This window comes from Acinonyx jubatus, chromosome B2, assembly GCF_027475565.1.
Source record: "Acinonyx jubatus isolate Ajub_Pintada_27869175 chromosome B2, VMU_Ajub_asm_v1.0, whole genome shotgun sequence".
In the NCBI taxonomy this organism is placed as follows: Eukaryota; Metazoa; Chordata; class Mammalia; order Carnivora; family Felidae; genus Acinonyx; species Acinonyx jubatus.
This window is the reverse complement of record NC_069385.1, coordinates 97,585,001-97,597,656: the sequence shown is the minus strand read 5'-3', so window position 1 is coordinate 97,597,656 and position 12,656 is coordinate 97,585,001. Positions and strand designations below refer to the sequence as shown.

The 12,656-nt window shown below is 40.1% G+C and overlaps 1 protein-coding gene across 4 annotated transcripts in view; it reads right to left on the bottom strand.

Annotated features, from left to right (window-relative positions):
* HMGCLL1 (3-hydroxymethyl-3-methylglutaryl-CoA lyase like 1) overlaps positions 1-12,656 on the bottom strand; it is a 189,056-nt gene that overhangs the window by 154,452 nt on the left and 21,948 nt on the right. The window lies entirely within an intron of this gene.

Sequence of the window (12,656 nt, the reverse complement as noted above, 5' to 3'; positions counted from 1 at the left end):
CATTGAGATAGCATGAGATCTTGTACACATAGTTATGCTTCTTTAAATGGTTGCTGTTACTTAGGCTATTTAGTTTGAAGAAATGAAATTATTTATTCCTACATTCATGGCAATTTAACAATAAAATAAAATAAACTTTATGAAAAATTAGCCAACATCATCTATAGATTTTTATTACTGTTATCATTATTACTGTATTAAAGATTAAGATAGTAATAAAAGTGTTAATTAGAAAACCCAAAAAAAGTTTAACTTGAAATATTTAAAGTATAGAAAGTTACCTTTTCCTTGGTGTCTTTGCCAATATATATTTTTAAACCACTACAATTGTTTTTGCCTTTCGCAGACACAATAAGCAGCCAGATTGATTGAAAACGTAAACGCGCGCGCACACACACACACACACACACACACACAGGAAAAACTCCAACTCCCAGGAAAAATGTGGGCTATGTCATGTAATACAGCAAGTTTCATCATAGAAATATTTTTAGGATGTTAATATTCTCAAAACACTGGCTTATAATAGAACATGCAACTAATTATGTTAAGCTAGCCATACAAGCAGGATGACTTTATAGCCACAAAGTTTAAGAAAACTATTGGAATACATTAACTTTTGTCAGAGCTTTAAAGTTCATACACCCAACGTGGTATGGCAGTGCTTTTGCTGGGGAAATCTGGCTTATTTGGCTAAGAAGCCACAATTCATTATTGTAAATAGTTGCTTAAATTTGGGTTGCCATTATCATTGGCAAAAAACAAAGTGCTTTAAGTGACTTTTTGGTTTTGCCATGTTTACTGTTTAACAATGGCAAATGATGAAATCACATGAGAGATGTGCCAGGGAGTTTTCAGCTTTGTAATACTCTTTATTAAGTACCATAAGACTAGATACCTGAAGAATCCATTCAAACTTTGAATAAAGTTTTTAGATGTTAATGAAGTCCCTTTGTCAAAATGCTCCTTTAGGTAATATCTATGTTCTGATTGGCAAAAATCAAAATGCCTGAGAAATGCATGGTCATAGACATACACCAAAAATTCTCTGGAAATAATACACATTAATAATTTGTGGTGTCTCATATCTCATCATATGTGAAGTTTGACATTTGTGAGTGATGAATTGTTGAGTGCTAAAAATCATTGAATAAGAGACTGATAGAGATACTACCACATGCTAGTGAAATTAGGTGGAATCTCTATCTTTGGAAATTTTGCTTTCCATTATTAATGGACTATAGTGCATGTTTGAGTGTGCTGCTCAGCTATCCCTTTCTGTACGGAGACATTCCCAGAAGCCAAACCTTTGGCAGTTGAGGACACTTCAGTTAGCCTTTTTTCAGAGAATGCCCTCAACTAAGGAGAGCCACCTTACCTACAGTCTCATCTCCTCTCTGTAATCATCCAGAGTGGTTTACACAGGGATTTAATAGCCCAGCCCCTTCGCTGTACAACGGCATTGTGCAAGGCAGTACCACAGGACCTTATCAGCTCTGAAGACCCCAGTGGGACTCAGACCTTTAGTGTGACATCACAGTTCACTTCTTCCTCTGCCTTGTCCTGCCTGCTCCACTTCCTCACAAGTACTATCAAGGGCACCAACCTTCTGCACACAATTCCTCCTCCAAGAAACTGTTTCTTGAGGAACCAGACCTAAGAAGATTGGAGCCAGAAGTGAGCTGAGGAAGTACACTCTAAGATGGGATTGAGGAGATAGAATACTTATTATTTATTTTTCAGTCAGTCCTCCTCCTTGGAAGAAGATGAGACATTAATGGTCCCTGGTAACCTGTAGTAACGCCACTGTTGAAAGTTTCACTGGTTCTACCACAGGATAATCTTTGTCCCCCAGGGGACATTTGGCAATGTCTAGAGACATTTTTGGTGTCACAAGTGCTGGGAACTACTGGCATCTAGTGTGTCGAGATCAGGTATACTGCTAAACATCTTATGATGCACTAGACAGGCCTCCACAACCAAATGTAATCCCACATAAATGAAGAGTGTTGAGTGTCAGGCATCCTGATCTATACAACTGAAGTTATTGAAGGTTAAGGTTGTTCCGTCAATGATGTTAGCTGCTCCAATAAAAAGTCAAGATCCATCTCCTGGTTTACATAGCTGAGCCAATTTTCAGACCAAAAACCAAATACCTCAGGGAAAAAGAAAAAAAAAAAAAAGAAAGAAAGAAAACCAGATTCTCATGTGAAATAACCTGTACTACTACAGCAACTATATGAGTCATTTAATTAATTACTCTTCCATGAAACGGAGATCATAAAGGGTTAATATTCAAAATATATCAAGAACTTGTTTGGGGTACCTGGGTCGCTCAGTTGGTTAAGCATCAGACTCCGACTCACGTCACAATCTCATGGTTCATGGGTTCGGGCGCCGCTTCCGGCTCTGTGCTGACAGCTCGGATCTTGGAGCCTGCTTTGGATCCTCTGTCTCCCTCTCTCTCTGCCCCTCCCCCACTCATGTTCTGTCTCTCTGTCTCTCTCATAAATAAACATAAAAAAAAAGAACTTATACAACTCAACACCAAAAATAATAAAGTAATCCAATTAAAAATGGGCAGAGGACCTGAATAGACATTATTCCAAAGAAAACATACAAATGGCCACCAGATACATGAGATGATGCTCCATATCACTATCATCAGGAAAATGCAAATCTTAACCACAATGAGGTTAATCACCTTACACCTATCAGAACGGGTAGAATCAAAGAGACAAGAAATAATAAGTGATGGTAAGGAAGTGAAGAAGAAGGAACACTCATGCTCTGTTGGTGGGAATATAAATTGGTGTAACCACTGTGGAAAACAGTACAGGGGTCCTCAAAAAGTTAGAAATACCATATTATCCAGTAATTTACTCAAAGAAAATAAAAACACTAATTCAAAAATATATAAGTATCCCTATGTTTATTACAGCATTATTTATAGTAGCCACAATACTGAAGAAACCTAAGCATCCCTCAACAGACAAAGAAGATGTGGATAAAGAAGATGTGGTATACACACACACACACACACACACACACACACACAGAAATATTACCCAGTCATAAACAAGTATGAGATGTTACCATATGCAAAGATATGGGTGGACCTAGAGGGTATTATGCTAAGTGAAATAAGTCAAAGACAAAGACAAATATATGATTTCACTTACATGTGGAATCTAAAAAACAAAAAGCAGAAACAGACTTATGAATACAGAGAAATAATGGCTGCCAGAGGGGAAGGGGGTGGGAGGATTGGCAACATGGGTGAAGGCAAGTGGGAGGTACAGGCTTCCAACTGTGCAATGAGTCAGTCATAGGGAAAAGTACAGCACAGGGAATATAGTCAATGGTACTGTAATAATGTTTATAATGACAGATGGCAACTTCGCTTGTGGTGAGGACAGTATAACATGCTGACTTGTTAAATCAGTAGGTTGTACACTCAAAACTAATGTAACGTGTGTCAACTATACTTCAAATAAAAAATAAAACATTGGCAAAGCAATGAGAAAAAACCAAATGAAATAAAACGGAGATCAAAATAGCTATGAAGAATTTTGGCAAGGCCATGCATACTGCTGCACATATAGTGGTCATTAGACAAATAGGCCCAAACAGTATTTTTTATTCATTCATTTATTCATTCATTCACTCACATGACTCTAGCTGCACAGCTGACATAGGCAAAACCCTATTCTATAAATTGCTCTAAGAAAGCCCATATGGATATGGAAATCAATTTTCAAGGAGTTACCTTAGTGAGAACATTCCTAAAATAAATCATTAGTAACTCTAGTAGTTTTTTATCTAATACTACTCCTGAAGCAACTCCTCGACGTCTTTTAAAAACCATCATGCAAGGGCCCTTCAGTGTGGTAATGAAAAACTCTCAAAACAAACGACCTGGCTCTACCATATACACGATGCACAAAGCTGGTTCTACCATGTACTTTGATGTACCAAGTTGAGGAAATAATTTGATTACTATTCCCCATTTTCCTCTGTCTGAAGTGGGAAGGTGACTCTCCTCTGAACCAAGTGGTCCTTGGCTTATATGTGTATTGTGAAGATAGAATATGAATATATATCATTTAGCATTTAGCTCGGTGAGGAGTTAATACTTGATCGATGTTTGTCATGTGACATGAAGCTAACATGAAGACATGAAAAGCTTTTCTAATATTTTAAAGGAAGGATAGTTTAAAATTATTTCATTATCACTTTAAAATACACCTCTTTAAAATTTACAATGAAAGGAGTCATTGCCGATAGCAGACCAGATTACCTTATAGAGTTCTAGCCATAATAAAAGTAATACATGGAAATTATTCAAGGTCTTTCAACAAGGAACTCAAAACACTTTGGAGACAGTATCCTATTCTGGAAGCTGCCAACAATTTTATCCACCTCCAGTGCTGACACCATCAACTCCATCCATCCTGTTCCACTTGGCAATGTCAACCTCAGTTTGAACTTTTGAGAGGCAACAGAGGGGCACTCACTTCATTAAGAGGGTAAGTAAGAGCTCATATTCAAAACCTGGCTGAATAATGCCATGAATGAGCACAGGAGTCAGTTTTTTACTTGTTGGAAACGTTCTCCTGGAAAAAAAATGAATTTAACGGCAAATTAAATACATTAATAATTCTGATTGGCACGATGCTCAAGGCAAGACTATCTAAAAAATCCCTGCATCATACTCTTCACAAACTAGATTTTAATTTCTCTTCTTTCACCCCAGGGAGCTTCCTTGCAACTTCAAAGAGTAGTATTGGGGTATGGAAGATCTAAATTCAAACAGACAATATACATCTTTTTTATAGAACACAGAGCCAGCAGATGAATGGTTGACATTCATACAACAGTATAAGGTTTAAGATGACCAACACCCTTGAGCAAAAAACACTTCACAATGCCTTAAAACAACCCAATTACTCATTTTGTCCTCATTCTTGAAGTACACTGGTTATTCTAATTGTCACTACAGGTAATGGAAGAGAAAAGCTTCCTGATCTCAAAATCAGAATTTTCAGAAATCTGATCATTTGGGACATTCAAAACATACGGGAAATAAAATATACTGAAACACTCACAGCAGTGGAGGGAGGCTAGACAATTTTGAAAAAGTTATACCAATGCATATGGCCCCTTGAGGCAGGACCAGACCAGGACCCTAAGGTGATTATGTCTATAACTGAGACTTTCGTGTGTCCCTCTCCAGCCTATCCTTCTGCAGGCTTTCACATTTCAGTAAATTGCATACTTTTAAGCTGCTGCTGCAGACTGCAGATTTGTGCCCCCCACAAATTTGTATGTTGAAACCTAATATCCAATGTGACAATATTTGGAGGCAGAGCCTTTGGCAGAGCCCTCATGAATGGGATTAGTGTCCTTATAAAAGAAACTCTGGGGTCCCCTAGGTTGCCCCAGAGGGTTAAACATCAGATTCTTGTTGATTTCAGCTCAGGTCATGATCTCACGGTTTCATGAGCTCAAGCACCACGCCAGGCTCTGTGTTGGCAACGCAGAGCCTGCTTGGGACTCTCTCTCTACCTCTCTCTCTGCCCCTCCCCATTCATGCTGTCTTAGTCTCTCGCAAATTCAATAAACTTAATTTTTTAATGTAAACAAATTAAAAAATTCAAAAAAATTATTTTTAAAAAAGAGACTCTGAAGAGCCCCCACTATACTTCTACCATGTGAAGACACAGAGACAAGACAGAAAGACAGCTTTCTGTGAACTAGGAAGTAAGTCCTCACCAGACACTGAATCAGTAAGCAACCTGACCTTGGACTTTCCAGTCACAAGAAATGAAAAATAAAGTAGTTGTTTATAAGCCATCTAGTTTATGGTACTCTAGATAGTAACTCCAAGGGACTCAAGTAACAGCTAAAGCCTGCACATGGAGCCATCCTCAAATCCTCTCTTCTTCATGTGCCCTCTCTCAGCCTGATCAACAAACTGTGTTCTATCTTTTCAATAATCATCTCCAAGGCAGCAACCTCATTAACACTGCAAACCTTACAATCAATCGCATCATTCCTCTGGTTCAAAACCCTCCATGACCTTCCTTTTTTTGGAGAAAAATCCAAAGTTTTTACCATGGCTTTTGAGGCCTCCAAGATATTCTACCTTATTACTTTTCAGAGCTGCCCTCCCACTCCTCCTTCACTCCTGCTCCAGCCACACTGATTTCCCCACAGCGCCCTCAACCCCTGGGCACTTGCACTTCTCCCGCAGGACTGCTCTTCCCCCTTGTATCTCTGTGTCTCCCTCCCTCCCTTTCATCCTGTCTCAGCTCTCTGCCGAGCCTATATAATACGGAAAAAAAGAAACAAAACCACAAAAATCCTCCTTACCATTTTATCACCCTTAATCTTCATTATTCTTCCAGTACTCATCACCACCTAGCACGTTATGAGTAGGTCTATGCATCTATTGTCTGTCTCTTCCCATTAGACTAAGAGCCCCTTGAGCGTATGGACTTGTTTAAGTTCACTGCTATATCCCAGCTTTCTGAACTTAGTCTGGCATATGGAACATGCTCAGTAAACACTTATGGAACAAATAAACGGATATGATTTATTCAGAGTTCATAGAAGTTAGTCCTATAATAGAAGATGTTCACAGTCATTATGGCTTAGAAAACTAACAAAAATTTGCTCTACATAGTGCTCCCTGATACTCTGAGGAAGACACTTAGAATCATTATTTGCACATGAATGGTCTAAGGGAAGCTTTCAAAAACTCCAAAGGAGCTGCATGTGGTAAAGAAGCTGCCACAAAAGAAGTTAGGTCACACATCTGGGCCACTGCTTTCCTAAACAATAGAATGTCCTGTGGTCTAAAGGAATATACGTGTTTTTCTTGTCAGTTCTCCTCAGCAGGGTGGGATACAGTTGAAATCTTCCACTGGTATTACGGGCTATGATAGATCAAAATATATCCAGAGTCTTGGTCCTGAAGCTCTAAATACCTACTAGAGTACAGGCGTGGGGTGGGAGGGGGGAGGTTCCCTATATTAGAGGAGGAAGAGTTGTGATCCTTGTCATTAGCGTCAACTTACAAAGGGCTCCTTGGAGTTCTGTGACTGTTAGTTAGCTGGGCTTTCTTTATCCATTCATGTCATCAGCCCTGGCATACTGCAGTGAACAAAGGACCCCTTTTTTGTGAAGTTTACAGACAACAGCAAAAAAATAAAATAAATGTGCAAGCGTCATAAAGAAATCAATGAGGGAAAGGGAAGAGGAAATTGAAGGACATGTTTCAAGTTTACATAAGAAGGTATACTTTGAGAAAAGAATAGAAGGAGGTGGATGATGGGATTGAGTGCCAAGTTATACAGATGTCTAGAAAGGGCCTTCTAACAGCCACGTTCTCCAAGTTGATTGGGGGAAACACATACGGTGTGTTAACTGCTGTAGGAGGGGCCACGTGGCCAGTGTAAAATGGAGAAGAGTGAGAAAGAAGTCAATTAAAGTAATACAATGAAATAAAGAATTTGGAAGTATGGAGAGGACCCAGGTAAAGACTTATTCCCAGGCTGATAGAAAGCCACTGGAGCACTTTAGAGCAGAAGAATAACGCAATAGGAAGTGTATTTTACTAAGCTCACTCTGGCTGCTGTATCAGTAACAGACTGGTGGAGGCCAGAGTAGAAACAGGAGATGAACAGAAGGTTACGGTAATAATGCAGATGAGAGAGAATGGTGGCTTGGTTAGAATGGTTTAGAGGTAGAGGAAGCCAAAGGAGACCCTGAAGGTACAACTTTTCACCCTAACAAAGTGTCTCTTGATTGCCAGGCTAGGCAGGACAGATGAAAAACTTATATCCTGATGTTCCCTGGAAGTCTGACAATGTAAAAGGCAAAAGAAGTCAGAATACTTATGAGAGGGAAATAGTCCCAAGTGTTTTAAAAAAGGAAAATAAATTGTTAAATTTATTCAAAATCCGCTTCCCCCTTAAACTCCTTCCCACCTCCATCCATTGAGAAGACTACTGCTATCTTCCTGCCTGGAGCATCTAACCTCAGGCCAGCCTGAAGCAAAACTACTACATTAGGTTGCCTGGCAACACCAGCTGCATCCTGACAGTTCTTGCCCCGCAGCAACCCCAGCCCTGCATTCGGTAATTTCTAGACTGCTTCTCTGACTTCTCACCTGTCTCTGCGTTCTAACACGCTGACCTCTCCTGGCCCTAATTCTAATTAAAACTTATGTTTTGTTTCCTTAGGGCTCTGAATCCAACTGATGAGGTTGCTACCGGCTTTATTACACTTTGCTTTCCAGGTGGCCGATTTCATTTTAGAGACACTGTACCTCAAACCCCAGAGGTGTCTCTAATGTTGGAAATGTGAGCAGGCTGGTGAGGGGTGGTCTGGGGCCGCTGAATTTCTGATCCTTCTTAAATCACATCACTTGAGTGTTTGTTCATTCCATGTAAGCCAAAATCTAGCCCTGCTTAAATGTTCTTCATATACTGAGAAGTCGGGGCAGGGGGTGGGGGGCAGTACTCAATAAATTATGTTGCCTAAATAGAGTACAGCTGGTACCCACACTGTACTTAGAAATGCTCCATGTACTTCAGACTATGCCTAATTCATTCCACAACCTCCTATTCTCAAGTAGGACAAGTGAGCAACAGGGTACTTTGATAAAAGTTTAACCTGGTGGGGTCAGTCTAAAACAGCCCTGTTTTTCCAGGATTCAGTTGGAACCTATCTGGAGAAGCCAGTTCTGCTTCAGGCTCCATTTAAAGAGAAAAGAAACTTAGGAAAGGTCTGCAAAAGAATTAAAGTTGCAGGTATAGCAAAGGTGAGAGGATAAAAAGTACTAGAGCTATTTAGGCTGTGGTATAGAGAACAGGCAACTACATAACTTAACATGTAAAGGATTACCCTACAAAGGGAGCTTCTGACAATGTTTATTTAACACAGGAATACAAACAGCAGGTGGAGTATGAGGATTAAATTTTCTTCAAGTGAGGGCTATTAAATATTTTGAAGAGTTGTTGTTACAGATGGTTGACTGCAATAACATGGTCTGAAAAATAAGGTAGCCATACATCCCTTTCTGTTTGAAGTCATCCTGGTTTATACCTGTTGTCCAAGGTCATTAATATTTTTCCCGTTTCCCTCAAAGTACCCACACTGGAGGAGAGCCTGAGTGGCTCAGTCCATTAAGCGTCCAACTTTGGCTCAGGTCATCACCTCACTATGAGTTCGAGCCCCACGTCGGGCTCTGTGCTGACAGCTCTGAGCCTGAAGCCTGCTTCGGATTCTGTGTCCTCCTCTCCGTCTCTGCTCCTTCCCTGCTTGCACTCTCTTAAAAATAAATAAAACATTAAAAAAAATTAAAGTACCGACACTGGAACCATAAATTTTATGATCACTGCACTTAAATTTCCTACATAAATTTACTTTGAAGGAATACAGACTTAATTTCACATCCATTCCTTCTACCCCTACCAGAATACAGAGCTTTCATAGTGACAGGCAAGATTCCTGTCTCTGTCCGTGCATACCACTCTCACAGTCTATCCATGTGATTATGATGACCAAGGATAATCACAAATAAGCAAAGCTATCCTTCTAAGAACGCTTTAATCCCAACATGTGGAATGCCCTAGAAATTGAGCCTTTTCCAGTCCCTATATTTGTGTAGAAATATCTGGGCCATGTGAAAAAGGAGATGTGTTTTCAACCCTACTTCCTCCAAGATGCTTCTTGACTTTTTGTTCTCTCAAATTTTCTATCTCCCAGTGGATCCACCATCCTCCAAACTATCCAAACAACCAAATCTCATCAAACATTTTCTGACCATGTCCATAATCTGTCAGCACTATGGTCTTGGTGGTCAAAGTGCTATCTTCACCCTGAGGTAGCCCAGAACCAAATTTGGGTAAGCAGACATTCCCATACCTTTCACCTAGCAACGGAATCAACCCCAAGGCACATTTTAGCATCGGAGTCTCTTATGTTGTGACTTCTCAGAGCCACTTGATGAAATCATCATTCTAAGGGAACATCAGTCTAAAGAGCTAATTGTGCAGGATGGGAGGAGAGGCCAGAGAGATATTTTAGTAGAATTAAATAGGGCCTTTTCATTTTGGGAGCAAATACTATATACCTAGCCCTCAACTTAATTTGCCCATTTCTTTTGTTTTTGAATATGCCCAGTTAGATTTAATACTCTCTTATCATCCAGAAAAAAAGAGCCTGACTAGAGATTTGGCAGAAAGGTTAAGTCTATATGGTAGGAACTGCTATGCATACTCTCCTGCCACCCTCACATGGTATGACCATTCAAGCGAGATCTGGACAATGGAGTATAACAAAAGCCTGTCACTTTCAGAGTGAAGGACGGGACGTGGTTCAGTCAGTGGAGGATCTGACTTCGACTCAAGTCATGATCTCACTGCTCGTGAGTTTGAGCCCCACATAGGGCTCTGTGCTGACAGCTCAAAACCTGGAGCCTGCTTTAGATTCTTGGTCTCCCTCTCTCTCTCTGCCCTTCCCCCACTCTCACTCACTCTCTCAAAAATAAACATAAAAAATAATTTCAAAAATAATAAAGGACCTTTAATGACCACTAGGAGGGATGACTGGTATGAGAGCAGGTCATAAACTTCTATGAAGCTACCTTATCTCTAACTGTTCCAGATGCTCAAATAGCTGGCATGAAGAAGGAAAGCTTCCGTTCAGAGAGAGAAACTTGATTTTGTCTTTAATGATAAATATGAGCCTTTTGTAGAAAAATAAACCATTCCCTACCAACAGAAGGGGTACAGAACAAGCCTCCCCAAAATGCAGCATGTTGATTATTTTGAGCTGAAAACAAACAAGGCCCTTAAAGACTCACCAAGGACTTTTTACTTCTCCATTATCTGCCTGTAAGATTTCACAAAGAAGGCCTGGTCCAGGAAGAGAGCTATCACCAAAGATAACTTTTGTAGAGTATAAGCTAAGTGTGGTAAGCTGAGGGGAGCTTGGCAGGATGTCTGTTCACATTTCAACGTCCCACTGTCTCTGTACATCACAACTAATATTTGTTTACCAACTTTTTGCTCTTCCCATCTTCCTGTGAATTATCTTCCTTCCCTTTTAAACTTCAGACCCCTACCCTCTTCTCTTTGGCTCAGGATAACCTACAAGCCTAATTGCTGTCTTTGAGCCTCTTGTGTCTTTGAAATTAAATTTGGTTACTCTGTCTTGTGTCAGTTTAATTAATAGACCAGCCCCCCCACAACCTCAAAAAAACCTAGAAAGAGAAGGAAAATTTTTCTATGCCTGCAATTGGTGACCATGAAGGGCCCTTCAGCAACTGGACACTGTTCACTCTGGGACTTCTGCAGTTGGGAGATCCTAGGACCTCTGATAAACACCAGCAGAAGCAAAGAATTCTTAACATGTCAGTCTCCCAGAGCTCTAGCTGCAGGGTCCAATGGAAACAAGAGTAGCAAGAGTCCTTTTTCCTTTTCTAAATTTGTGAGGTGGCATTCCTTTTGTCCAACTGTGGCAGCTCTCAGGGGAGTTTGTCAGAAAGGGTCTGGGTCCATAAAGGATCATCTCAATCTTCATTTGTCTTGTTAGTACGGGCAAAGTCCTATTCCAGGAGCACCTGACCAGTGTCAACGACTAGCCAGTTTATGACTGGAGGCAACACACTTTCTCAAGAGTAACTAAAGATGCCATTTGCACTATACCATTCTTCCCAACTGTGACCATGAAGATTTTTTGCTTTCTTAGGCTAATACTGGAAGTCAACTTTCTGGACTTTGCGAGGGCTGCATTCTCTGCACTCTCCTTTGGGATGCCTCTTACAGAAAAAAAGGCTTATTGGTTTGAGTCACTATTAAGAATTTAAGATCCTACTCATCAATGGCCAGATTATGGATCCTCTGAATTAGCTATATTTGAAAAAGAATTTTCTAGAGTGCTCATCCTAAATAATTATCTTACTGGTACCTATGGAAAGACCAAACTACAAAAAAGAATACAAAGGATTATAATGGCTAGCCTTAGGGACTCTTAACAGAAATCAGATTTATAACAAAAATTAAGGTCCACACCCAATGTTAATTCCCCTTCTTAAAAACCACCCCATCTCCTCAGCAAATTCCCAGGCCCTTCTGCAAATAATCAGGAAATGGATCAGCTAAAGGCCAATGTTCAGGGGCTAATGAAACCAATAGTAGAGGTTTTCACCCTACAGTGAACTGGTGTAAGGTTGAATTGGTCACTCAGAAAGGAGAGTCGTTAAATATTTTATTCAGACTTTCCTAACCTCCTGCGGTTGACGAGATTCTAAGGAATTTTCTGGTAAAATGCTACATTATTCCCTTACATAGTTAAGGGAAATTAAAATAAATGAAAAATCATGCCAAATTCTGGCGAATCCTAGAGTCTATAGAGGAGACCCTAGGAAAACTGGCAGAAGCCAGCTAAGAGCAAATACTCACGCCAGATTCAGCTCTCTTGCATCTTTGTCTGTAGGGCCCGTTAAGAGAGGAAAATAAAATTTCACATCCCTTCCTTTCCAAACCTAGACCCATTGGTTATTGATCCTTTCTCTCCCAAGGATAGGTACTGCCTTCTAGCTTGTGTGTCATTTCGTGCCCTGAGAATGTGGCTTGGTATTC